This window comes from Cebus imitator, unplaced genomic scaffold, assembly GCF_001604975.1.
Source record: "Cebus imitator isolate Cc_AM_T3 unplaced genomic scaffold, Cebus_imitator-1.0 Scaffold41, whole genome shotgun sequence".
Taxonomy (NCBI): Eukaryota; Metazoa; Chordata; class Mammalia; order Primates; family Cebidae; genus Cebus; species Cebus imitator.
In genome coordinates, this window is record NW_016107356.1 from 8,095,929 (window position 1) to 8,122,663 (window position 26,735).

General features: G+C 41.2%; 1 long non-coding RNA gene across 1 annotated transcript; it reads left to right on the top strand.

The window, feature by feature from the left end:
• Window positions 1-25,563, top strand: LOC108302448. Its single transcript, XR_005199786.1, has 3 exons — window positions 1-147; window positions 665-1,017; window positions 25,356-25,563. It is a non-coding gene; the product is annotated as an uncharacterized LOC108302448 (long non-coding RNA).
• Window positions 25,564-26,735: the final 1,172 nt, after the last annotated feature.

Here is a 26,735-nt window from a genome sequence, read left to right on the forward strand (position 1 = left end):
GCACAGGGAAGGCTGGTCACCCCACCCTAATCTTATTATGCAAATAGGCTTTCCACCTGGCCAGGACTATCTTGTCCATTCCTTACCATACGTGTGACTGGCAAAAAGAGAAGATGGAGCCTCCATTCTGAACATGCCTAATCCCAGGTAGATATTTTTATTGGCACAACTGCCATCATGCGCCTGTGCAAGCTTCCAGGTTGCTTGTCTATGTCTGCAGCTCGATTTACAGGCTGCTCTTTGTTAGAGAAGAAAATGATTTGGAAGCTGCTTTTCATTAAAAGGAAAACCTTACTGAGGACTCCCGTACCCTCACTATCTGCCTAAGTGCTTTCATCTTAACTTCTGTATCATTGGGTCAGCAGCAACCCCAGCCAAACCTCAAGGAAGGCTGAAGATGGGACGATCTGTCAGAGCTATGATGAGTTGGGGCAAGAGTGTTGACCTTTATGGATTGCAAATCAGTGACTCATGGGAGGTGGGGCAACCTGGAAGGAAGTGTGGCCTTGGGCGAGGCAGCTGTCTTCAGAGGAGGCAGTCTCTTTGTATCTGGAGGGGCAATTGTTAGTGTTCCCCTAAACTGAAAGGTGAGTTATGGAGAAATGGGAATAGAACGGTTTGTTACAATGATTTGGTTAATGACTTATTTTCTCTGTTTCCTTAGCTCCATCTTGCTGAGCAAAAATGAAGGAACCTGGACCCATTTTTGTTACTGTGAGAAAGAGTCTTCATTCATTCAAGATGGCATTTGTTAAGCACCTATTATGAGTAGATGATTTCCTGTCAACAGTTAACAAATCCTCAGAATATTGCATCATGTACAGTTATTGGTAATGAGTAACTCACATTCTCTTAATTGTAATGCTTCCTTGGAAAGTCATCGTGGAAGATGAAGGCTGGCTCATACATTTTCCCAGACAGGAATTTGGCTGCCAACAGGGAGTTCTGAACAACTGAAAACTCCAGATGATGAATGCACAACATAATGATGGTTAAATTAAAAAAAAAAAGAACACAGTAATAAAATTTCCACGAAATATTTTGTGTAAGCCCAGTCATTTTCTTTGTAGAATTATTATTTTTAGATAATTTAGAATACTTTGTTACTTATGATATATGATGGGCAACTATACTATGATTCTTTTGAGTGACTCAATTGTCTTATTTTTTCACATTTAATGACTTTGTTTCTCCTGAGTGCACAGATAGTATATTAATCAGGGTTCTCTGGAAAACTGGAACCAATTTATTATCAGACACTGATTCATGTGATTGTGGAGGTTGAGAAGCCCTATGATCTGTTCTCTGCAAGCTGGAGACCCAGGAAAGCTGGTGAAGGTCAAAGGTCTGAGAGCTGGAGAGCCAATGGTATAGATTCCAGCCCAGATCTAAAGGCCTGAGAACCAGAAGCACAGAGGAAAGAAGATCAATATCCCAGCTCAATCAGGCAAAGAGAAAAAGTCCTCCCTTCCTCTCCATTTTTCTTCTATTCAGACCCTGGATGGATTGGATGAAGCCCAGCCACACTGAGGAGAGCCATCGTTTTCAGTCAGTCCACCAACTCAAATCCTGATCTCTTCCAGAAACACCTTCACAGACACACCCAGAAATAACATTAAATGGGCTAGGAACTTCCTGTGGCTCAGTCAAGTTGACACACAAAATTAACCATAATGGATACACATCGAAGTTAAATAATAATAATATAGACTTTGGCAAGTTGTATTTTAAAACGTAGTAGGTTAGTGAGTCTGGTTTAAGAGCACTAGATGAAAACCACAGATAAAGATATTTTTGAACATTCTGTGTCTGACTCTCCAGATCCCCTGCCTCCCTGCCACCGTGTTCTGAACCCCAGAACGCTGACCTCTATGAACAGCCCCAGCTGAACTCCATTACCTTCTGGCTTCCCATTGGCTCATGGAGGCACAGAGGGAAGGAGGCAGGAGGACAGAATGGTTGGGGTACCAAGGGCCCTCTCAGGCCACGGGTCGGCAGGGACTACGTTCCTATGTGAAGCTCACTGCCCCACAGGCCTTTCCTCTAGCTCTCTGTGGGGCCTGGTGACCTCTCTCCTTACAGTTCCATCAGTCCTAGGGGAGGTAATGGCTCTCCAGCAGCTGCTGCCCGTGGGTGTTTCAGTGTCTCTGGCTGGTCCTCATAGCCCCACCCACACCTGTGTAAACAGCCCTTCATTAACCTCAGTGCGGTTGCCTCATTTGAGTGTACCATCTGTTTCCTGGCAGCACTCTGACTGATACAGCATTTTTGGTATAGGTCTACATCACATGTATTTACCTTTGTGTCCTCTGTATTCCTCAGTGATCAGGGTTGTAAATCTTCTCTTCCTGTGACACTAAATTGCCCTTAATAAAGCTTATTGACCCTAAAAGTCAGGGCAAAATCAGTGCTAGTCTCAATTTCTTAAAGGGAACGTTATACAGAAGGTTAGGAACTATTAAATACAAATATTCATACATGTGTTCCCCCCGCCAAGCTAATAAACATACATATGTACATTTTGAAAACCATTGTAACCCCAGGTTGTTTCTGGCTCCTAGTGGGTGCTGGTCAGAGCAATGACTTCCAGCTCAGCACTTTTTGTAAACTGAACATGAGCTGTTCACATCTCTGCATCAACTCGGGTTTCCTTTTGCTTTTGTTTAAATTGAAGTTTTACATTTAATATAAGATTTAGAGATTTTTGTCTCAGAGCTCCCCAGGATTTGCTACTTTTACCTACTGTTGTTTTTAATCTTCAAACTCTAGGGTTACTTATAATTCCAAGTATGAATCTTAGTTCTGCTTTTATCTTCCATTTTACTGCATGGGAAGAGGGGAACATGTACCAAGTTACTGATTATTTTACTTCCATTGTTAATACACATTGGAATATCACACTTCTTGTGTACCTGGAACTTAAAAAAATTTTAGTTTAAAAAAATTATAATCATGAGGTCAGAAGTTCAAGACCAGCCTGGCCAACAGTGAAACCTCATCTCTACTAACAATACAAAAAATTAGCCGGATGTGGTGACACACAACTGTAGTCCCAGCTACTCGGGAGGCTGAGATGAGAGAATCACTTGAACCCAGGAGTTGGAGGTTGCAGTGAGCCAAGACCACACCATCGTACTCCAGCTTGGGAGACAGAGTAAGACTTCCTTTCAAAAAAAAAATTATAGTAAAAATATACGTAACATTAAGTGTATCAATTTAACCATTTTTAAGTGTACATTCTAATGGCATTAAGTACATCTGCATTGTTGTGGAACTATCCCTGCCATCCACCTCCAGAACTTACCTTCCAGAATTGGAACTCTGCACCCATTACACAAGAGTGCCCCATTCTCTTTTCCTGTAAGCCCCTGGCATCCACCATTCTCCTTTGCTTCTAAAAATTTGACTACTCTAGGTACCTCATATAGGTAGAATCATGCACTATTTTTCCTTTTGTGACTGGCTTATTCCACTTGCCATAATGTCTTGAAGGTTCATCCATGTTGTTTAACAGCATGTATTGGAATTCCCTTCCTTCCTTCCTAAGGCTGAATAATATTCCATTGTGTGAACAGACCACATATTGTTTTTCTATTCATCTGTTGTTGAAAACTTGGGTTGCTTCTACCTTTTGGCTGTTGTAAATAATACTGCTGTGAATATAGGTGTACAAGTATTTGTTCAACCTTTGCTTGAGTTCTTTGGGCTATATGTGCAAAAAATGGAATCCTGGATTATACGGTAATTGCATGTTTAATTTTTGTGGAACCTCCATATTATTTTCCGTGGTGGCTGCACCATTTTATATTCCCAATAGCAGTGCACAAAAGTTCCAGTTTTTCCACATCCTCGATAGCACTTGTTATTTTCTGTTTTCCATTTTGCTCTGATTTATCTTTTGACATGGAACATTCTTATATATGGTTACAGATCCATCGTGATGGTCTCTATCAAGTTAGAGGCTGCAAAGCATCCATATCATTCATTCTTCTAGGGATAAAGGCATTTGTAAAATATCAAATTCAGTTAATGTTGCTAAACGTCTTAAATTGTGTGTGGGAGGGGGTACCTACTGGATTTTATAAGTGCTTATTACACTTAAAGATGACACACTTCTTTTCCATTGAACATTTTAAAGAACAACTTAATTCATCCCAACTAATATTTTCTGAGGGCCATTATGTACCAGGTTCTGTTACAGGTGAATGGACCCATCAGTGAACAAAACCTTAAAATAATCACAAATCATTTGGAAATCCACTATTTCAGTGGCTTCTTTAGGAATGATACTGTTTTCCTATATGCTAACTAGGAAATGTGCTTCCTTCCAAACTCACTATTATGTCTCAAGCGATTAGTTCATGGCTTAGAAGAGACGTGGGTGATAGGCACTCCTGCTGCCCTTGCTTTGTGCTGGTCTGTGGCATTCACCACTTTCGACCTTGTCATTCATGTGCTTGTTTTATTTTCTTACAAGACTTTGAGCTTCTTGAGAGAAGATTTCATCCGTATTTGATTTTCGGCAATTATCTGCAGAATTTTTGTATAGAAGCATTCAAAAGATGCTTATTTCATTTGCTGAATAATAATGAACCTGGCTGTTTTGTATTCTTTTTATGAGATGATCAGTCACAGTCACATGTAGCCACAGAGGGGATACAGGGGAGGCTCAGGAAAACAGTGTATTATACTCACAGGTCCTACAAAGAGGAGGCACACCACGCCACGCAGGACCACATGGGAAAAAACACCAGAGTGATCAGGAGGCAGGGGGCAGGGGCTCTGGAAAGCATTCAGCCAAAGTCTGTACTGGAGTTTCCTTGGGGGAAGTCAGGTGAGCAGCCTAGGGTGGGCTAGTTTGAATTATCCTGGTGGGCTCTAAGCTCTAAGGGTAGTCCCTAGCTGTTTAGCACCCAGCTCTGGGATGGTTATGGCAGAGAAATACTGTCTCCTGGGGGTCAGGTAAGGAGAACTTGGGCTCAGCCAGAAGTTCTAAGAATTGAGTAGCTCCAGGAGAGGGCAGTCTCTCCCCAGCCAGAAAGGGCTTTAAGATGTCAAAACATCATAACATACAGAAAATCTAAAAAATATATATGTATACAATATCATACACACATATATACAAAATAATCTATGTATGTGTTGTGTTTGTGTACACATACACACACACACACACACGGCAACTCCATGCTAGGAAGCATGGCGATTCTAGACCTCCGGAACTCCAGAATGATGGTAAAATAGGTAATCCAAGTCACCTCTGCACCAGCTCCTGACTTGGGTGGCTCCCTCAGTGGGTGGACGTTGTTGGTCTGCACTTTGGCGCCCTCTGGGTGAGAACACGGCATAGACCATTCTGGTCTCATTGCTGCAGTTTGTATTTTTCACAGGAAAAAAATTAGCAAGCTAACCTCTGTTTTGGAATGCCTCAGAAGCTAGAATAGAAGCTCACTCACTCTCCTATAGTCCCCCATTGCCCCCACACACCTGTCTTTGCCAGGTAACAAGCAGACGCGGCTGCAGACACAGAGCATGAATTCGATTAGTACATTTACCTTGTGAAATGCAGCTCCACCATCCTCTAATTTGGCCTCGAGGGTTGTTTTGCTATTTTATGAGTCTGCATCTAATTAGTCACAATTAAGATCTGAAATCTCTAAGTGTATTCGCAGTCCAATTTCATCTGAGGCAATGAAAAATAAATAACTCACCGTGACTTTATTACTTCTGTTTCTCAGCTTAGGGGAAGAAGAATCGTGAAGTGGGTCTCTTCCACAGAGCAGCTAGGGTCCACAGCGGGTTGAAAGTCCCACAGCTCCAGTTCAGTATAATAATGAACCTGGCTGTTTTGTACTATTTTTACGAGATGGTCAGTCACATGCAGCCACGGAGACACAGGGGAGGCTCAGAAACTGGATTGTCAACACAGTTTAGACTTAAGGGAGCAATGCCCAGCCATTATTTGTGTGCGAGAATCTCATTTCATCCTTCCAGAGAGGAAAGGGGTGAGAAAAAAAATGACTCCCAAACCCTCCAGTTACCATCCTGTCTCCACTTCTGAGCTCTGCCATTGTTTACGTCATTTGTCTGTATTCCAGATTCCAAATGGATATGAAAGATCTGCCTGAGATCTTGTAGCATATTTCCAGCTGGCTCTTGGGAATCAAGAATGTATACAAAGCATTGTTGACAACGAATGCTTAGCTTCTCTGTAGGTGATTTCACCTTCTGTGTGAGTCAGGGTTCTGCAGAGAAACAGAACCAATGGGATATGCATAGTGCTGTGGTTTGAATGTGTCCCCCCCAACTTTCATGTTGAAACTTAATTCGTGTGGAATCGGTATTAAGACACAGAGCCTTTGGGGAAGTGATTAGGCCATAATGGCTCCATATTCATAAAAGGATTGGTGCCTTATAAAAGGGCTGGAAGGAAATGGCTTAGGCCCTTTTGCCCTTCAGCCTTCTGTCATATAAGAATACCACCAAAAAAACACCACTGATGGAGCAGGTCCTCACTAGATATGGAACCAGCCAGCACCTTGATCTTGGACTTTCCATTCTCCAGACCTGTGGGAAATAAACATCTGTTCTTTATAAACTACCTCATCTTAGGTATTTTGTTACAGCAGCACAAACAGACAAGACAGACAGAAATACATGTAAGAGGAGATTGGCTTATGTGATGATGAAGACCAGGGAGTCCCACCATCTACCACCTGCAAGCTGGAAAACCAGGTAAGCTGAGGGTTTAATTTCATCTAAGTCTGAAGGCTTGGCAACCAAGGGTGCTGCTGGCCTAAGACTCAGAGTCTACAGGCCCAGGACCAGGAGCTCTGATGTCCGGGGGCTGGGGAAGATGAATGTCCCAGTTGAAAAAGAGAGAGACAGAGAATTCCTCCTCCCTCTGCCTTTTTGTTCTACTCAGACCCTCAATCAATTAGATAGATGATGCCTGTCTGCACTGGTGATGGTAGATCTTCTGATTCAAATACGAATCTTTTTAACCATCACAACTTGTACGTTCTCACCTTTCTTCCATCCTAGCCCATCTCTTCTAATCTCACCTTGTCCTCCCTAATCTCCCTCCCTTCCTCTCTTTCCTGCACGCATTTTGTGGAAAGCCTATGTGTTGAGGGTAGACACAGCCAAAATTGTTTATCTGTTCGTGGAACGTAGATACTATGGCAGCAGCTACTGCAGAAACCATTGAGCACTTGTCAAGTAATACACAGGATTTTTGCCGCTTATAAACACAACAAAGCTCAAAATCTACCATCATCATTTTCTCCTTCCTGTTACTCAAAGTCACATCAAGAGGATCAATTGATTTTGTCCTCAGAACACCTTGCCATGTCTCCCAACTTTCCTGTATAACTGATGGCTATTACTCCAGATTTTTATTAGATTATCTTCAGTGCTGTGGTTTGAAATGCATTCTCCAAAAGATATGTTCAAGCCCTAAACCTGGGGATGGGACCTTATTTGGAAACAGGGCCTTTGTAGATGTCATCAAGTAAAGATGAGGGCTTCCTGGAGTAGGGTGAGCCCTAATGCAATGACTGCCATCTTCAAAAGAACAGGAAGATTTAGACACAGAGACACAGAGGGAAGGTCATGTGATGACTGAAGCAGAGTTGGAGTGTCTACATGTCAAGAAATGTCAACAATCCACAGCAACCATTAGAAGCTGGGTGGGAGGCACAGAACAGACGCTCCCTCACACCCCACAGAGGGAACCAACCCTGCAGATGCTTTTATATATACAGCCCCTCCAGAACTAAGAGGGGCTAACTTTCTCCTGTTTCAAGCCACCCAGTTTGTGGTGATTTGTTAAGGCAGCCCTAGGAAACTGGTATACCCAGTCAGTGCAATAACTTCCAAACAGTTCTGCTTGCCTCCAATGCTCACACTCCATCTTCTCCCATCCTTGATCCCTGTGGCATCCTGCACATTGCACTCAAAGCTGGGACAATGTGAGTCAAGAGAACTCAGGAAAGGAGAGACGTAAGAGAGAAGAAGACCTTAGTGAGAGTGGTTTTAAGACTGGAAAGTAATCATATAAGCCACTGGATACTTGCAGAAATCTTGAAGTAGTCTCTGAACTTCCCCCAGAGCATGAAATGGGGGACTTCAAAGGACAGAGAGGCTCCTATTGCCTTCTGGATGGTATATAAGCAAGCTCACTGAATCCTCTCTGCCACTGCATGGACTGGAACTACTACCTGCATGCACAGTGAGGAAGCTGAGGCTCTGTGGGGTTGTCTCTTGCTTAAGAATGACAGACTGGACTGACAGCCATAGAATCTGAACCCAAGACATTCTGCTCTATAGTGAGTACTCTTCCTTGACACCCTTATATCTCTAAATCAACAAACTGGGTTATTTGTTTGTTTTGGCCCTACCTTGCTATTTATCTCTCTGGATTTCCTTCCCTTTCCCTCTGCTCCTGGTCAAAAGCTGCTCATCCTTCAAAGTCCAGTTGAAATTTAATTGTCTCTGTATAAATGTTCCTGAGCACCTTAGCCTGAAGAGACACGAATCAGTTCCACTGAACAAGACTAGCTGACATGCATATAATTTAATTTGCACAATTGAACACATCCTGAGTTATCTCTTCAGTTATGGACTTGGTCTTTGCATCTTTTGTTCGCAGTTATTTTTTTCAGACTGTTGTAAGCTCCTTGGGCAGAGGTCATAATTTATACGTCTTTGTATACCTAGTGGGTCTCAGAACAGTTTCTTGCATACACACACACACACACACACACACACACACACACACACACACAAAGAGGCAAAATGAAGTCAGATGCCTTAGTTCTCAGTCATCTGCTCTGGATTCGTTAAGTCTGGGATATTGAATGCATGTCTTAAACTTCCCGGTCTCTGTCTCCTCCTCTTTGACAGGAGGGTTTTGAACCAGCAAATGTCAAGTTCCTTCAGCTCTGTTGGGCTGGGGCACTGCTCCTTTGGCTTAGGGATGTGACAGGAAGAGGGAACATGGGACTCCTCTGGCCCAATTTCCAGGCACCTGGGGCACCAGCAAGTTTACCTTGTCAGATTCACCAGATGGTTGGGCTGCAGGCATGACCTTGGCATTCCTTGCAGGAAACAAAGGTCATGTGTGATGCCGGGAGTGTGTCTGCATGTCTCAGGAGTCGTTCTGACGTTCCGTCTGGGATACATGTTGGGAAATGCCAGATCTCAACAGGACAGATCAAGCCACATGTGCCCAGAAAGGCTTTTGGCAACATCACATTCACAGACGAATTGTGGTTCACAGGGGGCTGGGGAATGATACTCTGAATAGTGACAGAAATAAATGTTCTTATTCTTGTTTACAGTGCCTTTTTGGAAAAATGGGTGAAATAAGGTTGTGTTTGTGTGTGTGTGCGTGTGCCTGTGCGTGTGTGTGTGTTGAAGCAGGGCTGGAATGGAAACATAGGGGGTATATTTGAAGCTCTGCTCTATCGTTCCTTATTGAAATAAGACCCCTCCCCTAAGTATAAACTTGTGGATGGCTTCCCCAGTGCAAGTTTATACACCCCAAGCTCTACAGATTAGACGTATGGGCAACTGAATTTTTATATACCAGCAGAGGAATTTTGAGAAATTTAAAGCATAATTATGTACATCCAAATGCTGGTGGTTTGTGCTGGCTTAAGAAGTGAGAATATTCCTTTGCTCGGTGTAGCTTTTGTCTTTACTGAACACCATTAAAATAGCAACAACCAACTATACACTTTAGAGAAAACTATCTAGACGTGGAGAGAAAATAATCAATTTTGTCTGTAGGCAACAATGTCTGGTAGTATCCAGATAATATTACAGCCAAGGAACTTTCAAGGGAGTGGAGTAACGGAGATTTGGTTCTTAAAGAGAGATCAATTAATTGACAATCATGTTTAACTCTAGGTATAATTATATAGAAAACAGGCAACATGAGATCATTTATTTATTTTTATGAGGGGATAATTTTATTTTATGCCCATGTTACTGAGGCCGATTTCTTCTCACTCTCCTAAGAAGTAAATGTGAATATGCCTATTGTGTGTATTTGCAGAGGAGATTCAAACATGATATCTTTGTGTCAGAAGCAAATGCTGTTAATGTTGCTATTTTAGAATGACTTTTATAATAGTTATGGATGTTCTCATTTATTCACAAATATATTTAAAGCCACAAAAAAGGAATCCTTGGGGATTTGAATAGCATGTTTTCAGCTTTGATTGCATTCCGTATTTAGAATTTAAAGGGATCCCTGATCTTTGTCCACTAGACGTCACATTGTTCTAGGCCTGTGGTCCTAATCCACAGATTTTTACCTCTTACCCCTACCCCTCCAGGGGACATCTGGCAGTTTCTGGGGACATTTTGATTATCACAATAGGGAGGGTCCCCTGGTACAAGATTCTAGTAGGTAAAGGCCAGGGCTGCTGCTAGAGAGCCGAAAACACACAGGACGGTTCCCGTCTATGAAGAATAATCCAGTCCAAACTGTCAGAAGAACTGAAACGGATAAATCCTGCTCTAAAAGAAAAGAAAAGAAAAAGAAAAAAAAAAAGAAATTTTATTTCCTTCTTACAACAACCCACAGTTAATCTCTGAACCCCGTTTTGTCTACCACGGCACGGTGTTGTGACCTAAAGCTTCATCTCAAAAGAATCTCTCGTTCTTATCAGTGAGTAGAGAAATTGTGTGCAGCCTAAGTGTGATTTGTCACTTTGGTACTCTGTGGTAGGCTATTTGGATTTCATGCTTCATAGCCTGAAATGCCCTCTCTTGGTACACCCTTCTGACATTTTGGAGAGACTAATATTTGCCTAAGAATGCTTAAGTGATGGCCAGATTTTACTCTGCGTAATACTACCTCCTGGAAGTGGGGGTGGGTGGGGGGGAGAAGGAGGAAAAAAGTGGGGAACAAAGTTAGGTTTTCATTTTAAACATTTTCAAAGCTTGATTGGCTTTAATAAGCTATCGTTAATTAATTCAACAGCCCTTCCTAAGGGAATGCAAGTGTTAAAAATCACAACTATCAAATGTTATGGTATCTGGGAGCCCTAGTGCTTGACTACTTAACATGATTTTTTAGGACAATTCAATTATATCTCAGCATAATAAACTGGAAAGACATGAGCAAATATCCAACTTCTTCCCTTCCTACTCCCACCCCCTGTTCTGGAAAGACGCCCTAACACGTCTAATGCCACACTGCTGTAAAATAAACTCAAATGTTGTGATTATTTTACTGCTATGCATTGAGCACTGTTATCTGAAGATGCTCTATGCTGCTTCATTACACATCTTTTGTACTGGGTGGGGAAACTGAGCCACAGGGGATGATTAAAAGAAGGAAGAAGTCAGATGACTTTGGATTCTATGTGTCCCTGAGTAGAGAACACCTTAGAAAAAGCAATCCTTCATCCGCAGCACACAGAAGGAACACATTCCCAACTTCTCAGTGATGAGCTCTCTTTCTTAACAGTGTGAGGTTAATGAACCTCCTTATTTTTGTCAGGATGACGAAATGGCAAGCAGAAAAACCTATCAAAGAGAGCCCGGTTGCAAGGCTTTAATTGCTTATGTGACTGTTAAGAAAAGAGCCCCCTTCTTTCACAGCAGAAGGATACAGTTCCCAAATCTGGCAGCTATTCTTCAATTATAGAAAGAAGAAGGAAATTAAAATGTGATGGATTAAATAAGAGGGCAAACTGATACTCATTTCCTAACTAGAAATGACCATTTTTGTGCTTTTAAATTGATAATTATCAGCTCCCTACTTCATTCACTTTCGTCATAAGCTCCTGCCTTTTAATTAAAATTGAGATGCTTCACATTCCTTGCCTTCCCTTAAGAAAATCTTTCAAGTGTTTAAGTCCCTGATATTGGGAAGCTTTAATTACAGCATAGAAAAAGAAAAGTGGGAAGAGCTGGAGGGGGATATGTGCCTTCAATTCCCATGAACACGATCACACTGAGAAGTCAGGGAGGTCTGGTGCATTTGTCAATTTGCCAAACATTGTTCATTAAAGGCCAGGAAGTATCCCTGGGGGGCAGATACCCATGAGCTCATTTCCAACCATTTTACCTGCTCTGTCTCGTTTCAGAGTCCAGTCACATCATCACCAGACTTCTCACATTGCCCTAAAAAATGTGTATTAAAACAAAGTCACAACAGACATCCAGGTGTACACCTGTATCACACACCCGTGAGGAACACTTTTATATTAGAATAAGGCAAGGTTCTCCAGAGAAACAGAATATATGTGTGTATTCACACACACATGTATTTTAAATTTTATTAAAATTTTTAAAGGTATTTTAAGAAATTGGCTTGTGTGATTGCAGGGGCTGGCAAGTTCAAAATCTGTAAGTCAGGTCAGCAGGCTGCAAACTTAGGCAGAAGTTAATGCTACTGTCTTGAGGCAGAATTTGTTTTTTTGTTTTATTTGTTTGTCTTTTTTTTTTTTTTCCTCTCTTCCAGGAAACCTCAGTTTTCGCTCATAAGGACTTTAGCTGATTGAATGAGGGCCATGCACATGATCCAGTTACCAAGGATAATCTCTTTTAAAGTCAACTGTCTCTTTTACTTTAAATCAATTGTCTAAAAAATACCTCACAGCACCTAGATGAGTTTGATGACATAAATGTATATTATCTAGCCTAGCCAAGCTGATACATAAACCTCACCATCACAGGCACCACGCTCAAATGTTAAGGGTCGCAGTGGACTAATGCATACTGAAGCACCTGGATGACACCCAGAAGGGAAAAAAGCCCTGAGCTCCCCACCCAGAATGCCGCCACCTCCATACTGATGGTGACTCTCTTTCTGTTTTCAGGGTCTAACCCACGTATTCTGGCTCTGATCTGCTCTATTTTCTCCTTTTCCTCCTAGAGTAGGATTGAAGTAGCAAGTATGTTGAGTCATAGGACAGATTTCACTATTCCTTGAAGGCCGGCAGAACTCAAAGTCTATGTCCCGTGATTTTTCACTTAATTTCCATTTTTATGCTTTGGATAATGAGGTTAACTTGCCTCTCTATTGGGAACATAAATTCCTGGAAGGTAGAGAATATTTCATCTTATTTTCTGTGTGTAGAGTTCACAGTTAGGGTTCAGGTGATACTCAGATAATACATTCATAATTTTAGAGACGCATGGAGTTGAGAAACTAGCAAAATAATAATCAATTCTTTTTTTTTTTTTTTTTTTTTTTTGGGACCGAGTCTTGCTCTGTCACCCAGGCTGGAGTGCAGTGGCATGATCCGGCTCACTGCAACCTCTGCCTCCCAGATTCAAGTGATTCTTCTGCCTCAACCTCCTGAGTAGCTGGGATTAGGTACCCACCACCATACCTGGCTAGTTTTTGTATTTTTAGTAGAGACGGGGTTTTGTCATGTTGGCCAGGCTGGTCATGAACTCCTGACTTCAAGTGATCTACTCACTTTGGCCTCCCAAAGTGCTGGGATTACAGACATGACCCACCACACCTTCACTTCAAGTGATTAAGTCATTCATTCATCTACTTTTAGTACATCCATCATCATTTGTCCTTCCTTCCTTCCTTCCTTCCTTCCTTCCTTCCTTCCTTCCCTCCCTCCCTTTCTTCCCTCCTCCCTCCCTCCTTTCTTCCTTCCTTCCTTCCTTCCTTCCTTCCTTCCTTCCTTCCTTCCTTCCTTCCACTTGTTCATTCAATAAATATTTACTGTTTTTTTTCTTTTGAGAGGTATATGACCTAACCAAGAGGTATGGAAGTTAAATGACTTGTGGGAAATGAGAATGGTTTATTCTCTCACTTCCCACAAGTTATTTATATAGTTGCTAAAATTTAGTAACTGTAATAAAAATACAAGATTGTGGACAACATATCTCATTTTATTTGCTTCTAATATGGATATCAGTTTGGTTCTCCTGCTTCTGAGTTTGAGTTTGAACTCACAAAGAGGTAATAACAGCTCATTGAGAATTGGTCATTTACAACCAAAGTTTGTGAACTAGCTTGGACAACTAATTGAATAACTGGGTCTCAATAGGAGGAGGCATCTTAAATTACTAAAGTTACATGATTTTGGAAAGGCTGGTTTCATTTATTTAACTAAACTACCCAGTAATACCTTATGTTTCCAACTTTGTTTTTTGTCATTGAGATCTGGCTTCATATCCCTCATGGAAAAGATGGATAATTTAGACAAAAAGTATTTAAAAAGATAAAGTTTAAAGGAGAAGTGTATATTTTATGTATTATTTATTTAATTAGTACATGCACCAACCATACATCAGCCTTCAGAAAATACCTTTCTGACAAAATTAGAAGAGAGTAAAGGAGACATAGGGTGTAGGGAGGAGAGGGGTTAGATGGGTAAATTTAGGCAGTGCCAAATAAAAGTGGGACCCTTATAAGTGGGGTGCCTGGGACTAACTTTGGCAAAAACCACTGCAGCCTCGAGCCAGCATCCTTCTGCTGAGGCCTTGGCATGGTTGATAGAGCAGTCCCAAAGATGTAAATGAAGCAATTAAATATCATTCAATTTATAGTGCTCTTGGCAAAAAAGAGCTTTCAGAATTCTTCATCTGCCCTTGGCAAACCTTCAGAGGCTCTCCTTTTGTTATTTATACTTGTGGCAATTTTCCGAGAAGAAAATCCAATGAAAAGAGTGTATTTTTCAATCCAAATTGAGCAAGTGTGGAAGTAGTCTAGGATTATGGTAGGAGTTAAAAATCTGGTGTCAGGCTGCCACAGTGCAAAAACCCGGACCACCACTCCCTCCTCTCTACTAAGCAGGAAGCGGGCAGGTGTGCACAGGTGGTGGCGGGGTGGGGGCGGAAGAGGGGTGGGTTAACCTTGACTAAGCTGCTCCTCTGAGCTTCCACATCCACACTTGTAAAATAGAGTAATAACCATCCTTACTTGGCAAAGTGGTTGGGAGGACTAGATGAGCCACTTCTGAAGAAACACTCAGTGCATAGTAAGCAAGAGAAATGTGAACTGTTGTTCACATGGGTACAGTGAATGGGACTATTACATGAGAATCACATCAATGAGAATTACATTTCTATGATTTTTCCTTTTAACTCACAATACCATTAGGTATTTAGCTGAAATGCAACATATTTTACTAAATAGATATAGTAGTATGCTATTTAATAATGATGTATACTTTGTTTTCTTGTCCTCAAACCAAATGGAGCTAAGTGCAGTGGTCCATTCATTCAGGAGGCTGAGTTAGAAGGATAGTTTGAGCCCAGGAATTTCAGGTTAGCCTGGACAATATAGCAAGACCCTATCTTTAAAAAAAGTCAAATGGAGAAAATTATTAGTCCATATTCTACGTTGTAAACAAGATACAAAAGAAATTCAGATTAATGCAAGTTAACCAAGTCTATAAAAATTCACAGAATATTATTATTCCAGCTGCCTTTTCTACCACTACTACATTTATTGACTCTGCTTAGGCATTCTTAAAAAATTCCATAAATATGTGAAAGTATATTTATTAATAGATATCCATCAACATCAGGAGAGAATCTAGAACAACTTATCTCCCATTCTTTTATCCAGGTGTATTTTCTTTAAAGCCACCTATCTCTATCTGAAATTGTATTACACAGTTAACATTTTCTTGTTTATCATCCCTTCCTAAAATGCATACCAGAGGAGGGTGGGGACTCTTTCAGTCTTGCTCACCAGTGAGCCTCTGGTGCCCTGATAAAACTCCATAAATACATGTACAATGAATGTCAAGTAAATAAATTCAGAAGATGGGCATTTCTGTTATTAAGTTGAGTATGTATTCACAATTCCAGTTAATACCCACCTGCTTTTATTATTTCTCTAGTGAGATATGACATTTACAATGCGAGACTTACCTTACTGAAACCATCATTTGCTGAATGTGTAATTTTAATCAAATTGTACTTTAGTATTAATCAGATGAAAAGAATCCTCTTCTAAATATTTGTTGACCTTGAGCTTCTATCATGTTTGCATAATGAGATTTAAGTAGAACATATTTTAAGTAGTGCAGAGCTATTTTCTCATATTCTATGTTACAGAAAATACAAAATCAGATTAATGCAATAAAACAAAAATTAAAAGTCAAAAGATAAAGAAAAAGCTGTTTGTTTTTAAGATCAACAAAATGCACAAGCCATTGGTGTGATTATCCCAGAAAAAAAAATACAGAGCACATAAAGAAATAATATTAAGAATGAAAAAAGTTATCTAATACAGGATTAATAAAGATTTTTTTTTTTTTAGTTGTACTTTGGGCTCTGGGGTACATGTGCACATCCTGCATCCTGCAGGATTGTTGCATAGGTATGTACATGCCATGGTGGTTTGCTGTCTCCATCCCCCACCAACCCCCTGTCACTTACATCAGGCATTTCTCCCTGTGTTATCACTCCCCATCCTCCCCGCCCTACCCTGCTGTCCCTCCCCTCCTCTCCACCCCCCCAACCTAGCCCAGTGAGTGTTGTTCTCTAAAGATTTTTAATATCATGAAAGAATATAATTCCAATAAGTTGAATCTTGATTTAGACAGTTTTCTAGCAATTACACTTTTACAAAACTAACTCAAGAAGAAATAAAAATGTAAATAAACTACCAATTGTCAAAATATTATATACAAACTCATTGTAAGCCTAGGAAAAAACTGGAAGAAGCTCTCAACTTATTCTATGTAATTGGTATAACCTAGATACCAAAGCTTAAATCTCTTTTCATGAAATATTTAAAAAATTCTGAATAAATCATTCATTAATTGAGTATTTTAAAACCCAAAATACATCATGACTCAAGAATAAGACCTGCCTTGACATCAGGAAAATCTTCTAATACAATTCGCTACACTTACAGAGCAATGTAGAGACGCCACACGATCACCTCAAAAAGTGCCAAAAAGGCAATAAAATTCAATAGTTATGGCTCGTAAAAACTGGAAGTAAACTTAAAACAGATGGAGACTTTTTCTTCTGATAAAGGGTACCCACCCAAAAACAAAAATAAAAACAAACATAAAACAAACACAAACCTGTGGGTTTCTCACTCTTGGGTACAGACGTGTAAGTGCAGGGTCTTTGGCAGCTTATAGATCTGGAGGAGCCCTTGCCCCTGTGTAGGACTTAGAACTTTAAGTACAAAATTTCCAGATATGTTTAACTGAAGAAATTGACACCAGCTTTGGAAAAAAAAACTGAACCTCTATCACAACCATCTTGGATTACTGAGCAGGGATCTTATTACAAGATAATTTTTTAAAAAAGATAAAACAACAACTCATATAATGTTTCAGTGAACACATATTAAAGATTTAACCCATTCATTAATGAGGGAACTAAGATCTTATAGTCAGTTCAAAGAAGAATTCAGAACACATAGATGTGCACACAGAAAATAAGAAACACTGAAACAAATTTACAAATAAATGCAGTATTAGTCAATATTTCCAGGGCAACTGTGAACTACATCTCCACTGGGTGCAATTCCTTTGAGATATTATGGGCAGGAACCAGCTGCATGACAGTCGGTTTTTGTAGAGCTGTGAAGTAGTTCAAAGACAACAAAAGGCAGAACCCATGCAGAAGGTACCACCCCACCATCCGCTTGCCCATTTTAACATCTTTCACAATTTCTGTTAACAGTTTTATATTTTGGTGTTGACCTTTTTTAAATACTTGATTAGGGAATAATGTTTTTTATTCTCTGATGTTCCTGATTGCTTGGCTTAATAGAGTTCTCATTTTCTTATTTCTCTTTAAAACACAAAATCAGTGGAGTCATATGCCAATGTTAGCTAGGTACGTCTATGGGAAGTCAGACCGTACTCCTGTCGGGCCCCAGCCAGCTTACCTCAACTGCTAGCGGAAGGCTTGCAAGGAAATATGAGGAGACAACCTAAGCTACATAAACCATCTTGCTTTTTTCTGACAACGTAAGTTTTCAAAGCAATGTCTAAACAAAAGACGATCTTTTTTTTTCCCAAGTAAAGATCAACAAGCTTCCTCCCAGCCTATCTTACTCTCAAATCATGTCCTTGTTATTTGCTGGTATCCAAATGTCTACATGTGGGAGCATTTCCTGTGGCTTAGGGTGTTAGTATCTAGGAGTCTCCTCTTTTACGAAATGCAAACATTCTTTGAGCACAACTGCAACATCAGTGGTGACATTTACCTAAATGTTTCCCAAGGATAACTGGCCTAGGTCAGAGCCCTGAGGCTACAGGATGTAGGGTTTGACCAGCAAGAGATTGGAGGGCAGACAGGTATCCCATGAGAAAGAAAGTATCAATTGTTGCAGGACATGGTGACCTAGAGGTTAGAGGCAGCGTTAGAAAGTAGGGATCCCAAAAAGAGACAGGAAGGTGCTAAGGACAAAGCTCATCTCTGTGTCTATGCCCAGCCTGGTCAGTGACTGCCAGAATGATCCAGTTCACAATTTCCAATGCTAAAGACAAAGAGGAAAGATTTGGGGCTGCAACTGACCTATGTTGTTTGTTGAGATACAAGACATTAGGTACCCTGGGCCATTGACCTCATAGAGAACAGGCAGCATTTGTCTGCAAATTCTAGATTCTTCCAACAAGCTGCAGGCATCAAAGGATTAGATTTTTGTAATGAAATCAGTCCTTTAAGCTACTCAGAAGACTCACGATAGGGATCACTACCCAGATTAATTTGCTGCCATATAAAGAATGAGAGGCCAAGATAAACAAGAGAGAGCAGCCAGCTGGTAGGGTTTGAGAAAAAAAAAAGCCATTCGTTTTCCTTTTGTTCTTATATTTCCAACTGAATTATGATGGCTCACCTTTTCTAATCTGATATGAGCTGAATTTTTTATGATTTAAATTTGCTCATTATATTTCTATTGTTGAGTGGTTCTCTGACGAATGAGCCTGCTGCTTGCTGTCAGGGTGCCATGGTGGTACTGCACAAAGCCTCAGGGCAGCTTCCCAGGGCTGCTGTCAGCCTGGCTCATGCCCTTGCCACTTGGTAGTCCATGAGGATCTCTAGGACTGTATACATAATTTGAGGGGCCCAGTGCAAAATAAAAATGCAAGGTACCTTGTAAAAAAATGAATTAAGAGTTTCATGAGAGCAACAGGGGCCTTCTGAGTCCAGGGCTCAGGCCACAGACCCATGAAATTGACCCTTGAGGTCTCAGTGAGGGGATAAGCAAATCCTTTCTCACTATCCATTATATAACCTGTTTTGCCAGAGACTGAAAGCTTACAACCTGGCAGACTCATACACTTTGTAGCCCAGAAAGCTGACTTTAACAGAAGTAGTGCATCTAGAAGAAAGCTGTCTATTTGTAGAGGTGGATTGATATGGTTTGAATTTGTGTCCCTACCCAAATATCATGTCAAATTGCAATCCCTAATGTTGAAGGAGGGGCCTGGTGAAAGGTGATTGGATCACACACAGGGAGGGACTTCCCTTTGCTTTTCTCTGGATATCAAGTTCTCACTAGATCTGGTCGTTTAAAGGTGTGTGGCACCTCCCCTAACTTTCTCTTTCTCCTTCTCCAACCATGGAAGACATATCTGCTCCTCCTTCACCTTCTTCCATGATTGTAAGTTTCCTGGGGCCTCCCCAGCCATGCTTCCTGTACAGCCCATGGAACTGTGAGTCAACTAAACCTCTATAAATGACCCTGTCTCAGGTAGTTCTTTATAGCCATGCGAGACTTGACTAATAAATGGATTCACCTTAGATTTCTTGGAATCTATAAGTTGATCCAAATTGCTTGATGAATGCATTCTCTAAGGATCCACGAGAATTCCATGAGAAACTCTCTTTGAGAAGTTTTTCTCTTGTGGCTTCACTTAGAGTCTACCTACCTTTACATATGTACATTTATATTGAGGTAATTATTTGGGTAACAGCTCTATGCATACTATGATATGCTAGGGTCCCCATTTGTGTTAGGGTTTGTAATTCTGTCAGCGCAAAGCAATCATTTCAACTGACAGTATTTAATTTTTAATGTAGAATTTATCTAACCAGGTTCTGTAGGGGTGTTCTTAGGGTTCCCCAGTGCTCAAGTTAAGGAAACTCTGCTTTAGGTCTAAGTCAAGTTCTAACCCAAAGGTTTTGAAGTCTTAATGATTTATAAGTTCTGTGCCCCTACTAATGACCATGTGTAAATCTAAATGCCATATGCAAATCAAGTATTTGAAAGAATTGATAGAAAATGGCAATATTCATTCAGATAAGATTTAGCCTAGTGGTTAAAAAATAATTCCAGATAACCAAATATTGAGGAAGAATCATGTAGCAACAACAATAGTTTTGAGTACTCATGGTATGACAGATACTTTTGATATATTTTTCCAGTCCTGTGAGATCAACTTGTGAAGTTGATCCTACATTTTTCAGATGAGAAAAATGAAGCAAGAAGAATTCAGTAACTCACCCAGATCTCCAGATGGCAGGTAGCAGAAGAAGTCAAATTTAATTCCCTAGAATCTGACTCTAAAGTGAGTGTTTTACCCTCTCAATTTCATTTCTCTCCACACTTGTGCTGGAAAATGCATGGAAGTTTGCGTCATTTCAAACTTTCATATGAGCATGAAGATCAGCAGAATTTATAGGGGCATGATTGTTTTAAATTGCAGGCTTTATTATTATTTGGGCGTAGTGATTTCAGCTAATCAGGAGATGACTGCCGTTGAAAGGATGGTTTATTCACCGTTCCTGAGAAGAGGAGGCAGCCACACCATGCAGAACCCTTTGGGGAAGTGCCAGCGTTGGTCAGGAGGCAGAGGGACTGGGAGGAAAACATGGGCACAAGCCTTTATTATGGTTTCTGTGAGTAGAAACAGGTGAGGCAGGATAAGCAGACTTAGGATTGTCTGGTTTGAATAATTCCAAAGGGTTCTGTGCTGCAGGGGCTGTCTCTCATTGCCCGGTATCTGGCCACGGTGTGATTTGGGCAGGTAGATGGTGGTGGAAGCTTCTGGGATCCTGATAAAGAAGCTCTCTGGGGCGTGAGCTCTGAGCTAGTTGGTTTGCCTCTGGAAGACACCCTTTGAGGCAAGTAATCTGCTATCTTTAGGAACTGGCTATCCCTGGGAGGGACAGTCTCTCCAGGATCAGCAAGGCCCCAGATTTCAAAGCTTCAGAATAAGAAGATGTGCTTAATGCAGTGACCTGGAAGACCTGGGCTGACAAGAGGCATATGGACTGCTGCCTGGTCTAAAGAGTCACCTCTTAGGACCAGTGTCCTCCCCTTTATTAAAAGAAGACAAAGAGTCCTTGAAGAATGATCATAAAAAGATAATGCCACAGTGTCTTGTGGAGAGAGCCTCATTCATCAGAGCTATAGCCATATGTCTCAAAGATGTAGACTTGTGGGTAAATGGCACTTGAAGTAGAAAACAAATGTGACACTTAATGATTGTTAGTAATCAAGATGACACTTCTTGGTAATTAGGCAGAGATAAGTAATTTTTTAAAAGCTTCAAATGCCTACTGCTTTTGATTTTCTCTCCTCTCTTTGTTAGTCTTCTAATGTCAATAAGCAGAATTCATGCTGGTGACACCTCCTGAGATCAGTCCCTTCTCCCTGGCCCAGCAAATGAATGAGAACATAGAAGACGCTGCCTGGAAAACTGGGTATTGCCTCTCACCTGCAGCACATGGGACAAGCTTGGTTTCTTTGGGATCCACATCAGCGGTCTCTTTCCACTAGTACCTGGACCCAGCCCACTTGCTTTTGGCTGAGTTCTGGAGCAGACTTCCAACTCCTTCTTTATTTCTGTTTGGATTCTGGGAGACTTGGTGGTTGAAGACATAAGGCACCAAGATGTCTGGGCTCGGAGGGGAAGAGTCTGGAGTTCTAAGAAGGGAAACAAAGGTCTAGAATTGAGAAGTACAAATGGAAGACAGGAGAGGGACAAGCACGGTGAACAAAAGTTGGGGCTGGCTTTTGTACAGCCAGAGGTTCTCAATGAATGAGTCTCCATCAGCCCCTGAGGCTCTCTGTCTCTCAAGGGGCAGGAGAATACCTGGGGAAAGTGGGGTAAAGAGGTCATGGAGATTAGCAGTTTTTCACCCTTTGGAAGTGTTAGGCCATGTGATGGAGCCTCCAGACCCAGGATCTCATTTAGTCCTTATACAACCTGAAAAGGTCTTCCAAAACCTTAGTGACAAGCACATCCCATCTCTTTCATTTCTTCTCTCCTGCTGAAAATGGGTTTATCTTTCAAGGGCACTCGAATTTGGAGGTCCAGTATCTCCCATTTGATGTTCCCTCCTCCTCAAATTGTCCACAAACCTGAGGGCTGATGTGGTACTAATGGACCCAGGTTTAATCAAACGTTGGCCCCAGTGAGAGCTGGGCTTCGGTTGGTGCTCTCTGCCACATGGCTTGAGCTGAGTGCTGGTCCTATCCACCTGAGATTCTGCCAGTCAGCTGCTGACCCAAGCTCTTTCCCAAGACATTGTATTCTTTTAAGAGTGGCCAATGATACTCACTTGGAGCTAAGCTCAGCTAATAGGTTGCCATCACTTGAGGGCCTCTGCCTTTAGAGCGCAGCCACTAGAGCAAAAGGTCTCTCCCCAGCCCCTACTTCTAAGGATGGACTCCTTACTACTAGCAGGGAGCCAGACAGTATTCTTAGACGTTCACCCTTAGGCAGCTATACCTCCCTCCAAGCTCTTTTAGTATCTTGAATTTGCTCTAGTCTCCTTCTTTTTTCATTTTCAATATATTTTATTTTTAGAGCAGTTTATGTTCACAGCAAAATTGAGAAGAAAGTACAGAAAGTTTCCATATATCCCCCAACTCCATACATGATAGCACCACCCTAGACAATGGTCCACACCAGAGTGGTGCATTTATACAAGTCTGCATTGACACTTTGTAATCACCCAAAGCCCATAGTCTAAGTTAGGGTCACTCTCAGTGCCATGTGTTTTATGTGATTTGACTATGGATAATGACAGGTATCCACAGAGACACCTGTATGACAGAGTGTCACATAGAACGGTTTCATTGCACTGAAAATCCTGTCATTCTGCCATTAACCCCTACCTCCCACCAACCTCTTTTCACTGCCTCCGTAGTTGTGCCCTTTTACAGAATGCCAGACCATTGTAACAATACAGCATGGAGCCTTTTTAGGTTAGCATCTTTCCAAGTGTTGGAAATCATGTAAAAACCTGCTATGCCTATCCCTGAGAAGGTTTTGATTGGATATACGTTTTCAACTCACTTGTGAAAATACCAGGAAGCATACTTGATGAGCTGTATGGTAGGATTCTGTTTAGTTCTGTAAATAACTGCAAAATGGTCTTCTGAAGTGTTAGCAACATTTTTCACAATCACCAGGAATGAATGAGAGTTCCTGCTGCCCCACATCCTCCCCAGCATGTGGTTTGGTCAGGGTTTTATACCTTGTCTGTTCTAATAAAAGTGTAGAGTCATCTCATCATTGCTTTGGCTTGCAATTTTCTAATGACATACGATGTTGAGAGTTTTTCATATGCTCGTTTGCCGTCTTTATATCTTCTTTGACAGGGTGTCTGTTCAGGCCTTTTTTCCATTCTTTAATTAGGTTGTTTCTTTCTTTTTGTTGACTTGCAAATATTCTTTAGATATCTTGAATAATACTTCTTTCCAGATATGTACTATGAAAATATACTTCTCAAGAGGATCCAAGATGGCCAAATAGGAACAGCTCTGGAGTGTAGTTCCCAGCGAGAATGCAGAGGGTGAGTGATCACCGCATTTCCAAATGAATTTTTACTGTCCACAGACCAGAAGATTCCAGGGCGGAAAAGCGCAATAAGTATCCAGCATGGCTGTTTCAGCCAGCGCAGCAGGTCTCCACACAAAAACTCACACAAATCTGGGCGCCATTTCAACTGGTGCCTGTAATGCCTGGGAGACAGAGTCACCCATTCAACTGAAAAAAAGGGGGCTGAAACAGGGAGCCAGGTGATCTGGCTCAGCAGGTCCCACCCCAACAAAGACCAGCAATCTGAAACGCTCTGGATTGAGAGTTTCACAGCAAGCACAGCTGGACCCGGGACAGTCCAGCTCTGTGGGGGGAAAGGCATCTGCCATTACTAAGGCAGTCCACCACTACCAAAGCAGTCTGCCATTACCGAGGCAATCCACCATTGCTGAGGGAGTCCACCATTACTGGGGCAGTCCGCCATTACTGAGGCAGTTGACCATTACAGAGACAGTCTGCCATTACCTAGGCAATCCACCATTACTGAGGCAGTTCTAACTATACCTCTATAAACAAAACTGCAAGGAAGTCCACACAGCAGCTGGGCAGAGCCCATGGCAGCTCAGCAACGCCTTTGCTGGCAGACTGTGACTAGGCTACCTTCTTGCTGGGCAGGGCATCTCTGAAAAAAGGCAGCAGCACATCAGGAACTTATAAATAAAGCCCTGCTTCCCAGGACAGAGCACCGGGGAAAAAAACGTGGTTTTGAGTACCGCTGCATTAATTTGTTTTTATGTATTAATTTATTTATTTTCTTTTCAACTTATTTTAGGTTGAAAGGGCACATATACAGGTTTGTTACATGGATAAATTGTGTGTCATGGGAGATTTGTGTACAGATAATTTTGTCACCCAGGTAATCAGCATAATACTTGACAGGTAGCTTTTCAATCCTTACCATCCTCCCACTCTCAATGGTGAACTGAATAAAGAAAATGGGGTGCATATGCACCATGGAATACTACACGGTTATTAAAAAATGAGATCATGTCCTTTGCAGCAACAAGGATAGAGCTGGAGGTCATAATCCTAAATGAATAATAAATAAAGCACTGACTTTGAATGCAAAGACACTGCATTATTTTATTTATTTATTAAAATTACTGGACAGTCAAAATATATGCACATATGCAGAAATTGAGGAGCAACCTCCAACAAAATATAAGCAAGAATAATAGTTATTATATGTTATTTCTGTAAGTGCTAGTGGCAGGAAGCAAGGAATGAATTGTAAAATTGTGAGAGGAGAGGTAGAGGAGTGCTTTTTGAAACCTATTTTTCATTAGATCTTTAAGAAAGTTGAGAACATAGATTTGTGGAGAAGTGAGGGTGAGTATTCTAAGGGAGGTGGAAGGAAGGTTTAATAACAATGCAGAACAAGGAATCAGTAAAGCCTGTTGAAAACATCAAAAAACGTAGGGGTAGCTGGAGCAGAGGGTTAGAGCTGGGAGACCTGAGTGAGGGTTTTGGCTTTCACTCAGTGGGCAGTCAGGATCCACCTACTGTGAAATCACGAGGTTCTGGAATGGGCTGATACAGTGAAATATTTGCCCATGTCAGTGGATCCATACATCATTTTCTACAAAGTCATCTTGTTTTGTTTTTCAGACAAACCTTGGAAATCAAGAAAGTTCTGGAATGATGAAGCTGTTCATGCCAAGACCTAAAGCCCTGGCCCAGTATGAGTCCATTCAGTTCATGCTGTGGTAATTTTCCTGGAACTTCTTTTTACTGTTAGTTCTCATTTGTTTCCATATTTAGTGAGCGTACACTTAATTGCAAAGCTGTCATTAATAAAAATTCTTATAGTACCTCACTGCACAAATATCTTTCATGTGTGCTAGGCATTTTCAAAAGTGGAATAATGCTGCATCTGATTTGCATCATCTTATTTAAACCAAGGCAGTATTGGCCATACTGTCTACCAAAACAGGCTGTAAGAAATTACAATAATCTTTGCAGCTGTAGAGTAACAATCTATCTCTTCTGGGTTTCCAGAAAGTGTTCTGCTCTATATGATTTTAAGAAAACTGGGATATTGGTGAGAAGTTAGTGGTTTGGAAATGCTTCTAGGATTAAGAAAGTTGAAGTTGAGGCTGGAGGTAAGTTTAAAGGAATGGCTGAAGTATCCCATCAAGACATCATAGTATCATTAGCATGACCATGTTCTCTTGTGACTCCTCACCAATGGTATAGAATCCTTTGATTTCAACTCCTACCACTCTAGGAAACTCCAAGGCTTGTGCTCCTGCATCAGCCCATTTCATGGTACGTTGAAGCATGCCTCCCCGTGGGATTGCCGGATTCCCAGCCCAGGGAGGTGGTGATCAAGCAGTGCCTTCAGAGGAAGGATGGCTGTACAGCCTGGTGAACGACTTAATGAGAAGGTAATTGATGCTTCACCTTTTCTTGTTTTTTGTAAAGTAGGGGAATAGGACTCTTCCACCCTGTGGCATTTTTTATTGCAAAACAATAAAAATTATTTAAGCTTCTTGGAGGGTAAAATTTTCTAGAAACTCTGAAGTTTTTAGGAGTGGTTGGTGTCTGAGCAATCCAGAGAAATATAGATGCAAGCTCGGGGGAGAAGATGAAAGGAGCTCAAGAGGAGTTAGGATAGTCCTATAAAGAAAAGGTACGCACATGCACGCACGTCCACACTGAAACTTACACAAATCTTGTCAAAAAACTTAACAGGAAGCTGGAGTTCTTAAATCCCCAGTGCACAGACCTTTGGGTGGGTAATTCTGTTAACTTAAAAGGAAAGGGTACTCCTCTGTAATGAATGCACTTCTTGTGCACACTGAGCTACTGTGCTCTAATGATGTCCTACTAAGCTTGAGGATCTGTTAGGCAGAATATGCTGATCTTCTATACCCTGGGTACTTTCTCCAAGTGAGGTCTCACTGCCGCCCAGCTCAGTTCTAGGAATGCTCTGATGATGCAATTTTATTCCCTGTCCAGTGATTTAGAAAACACAAGGGTTTTGAG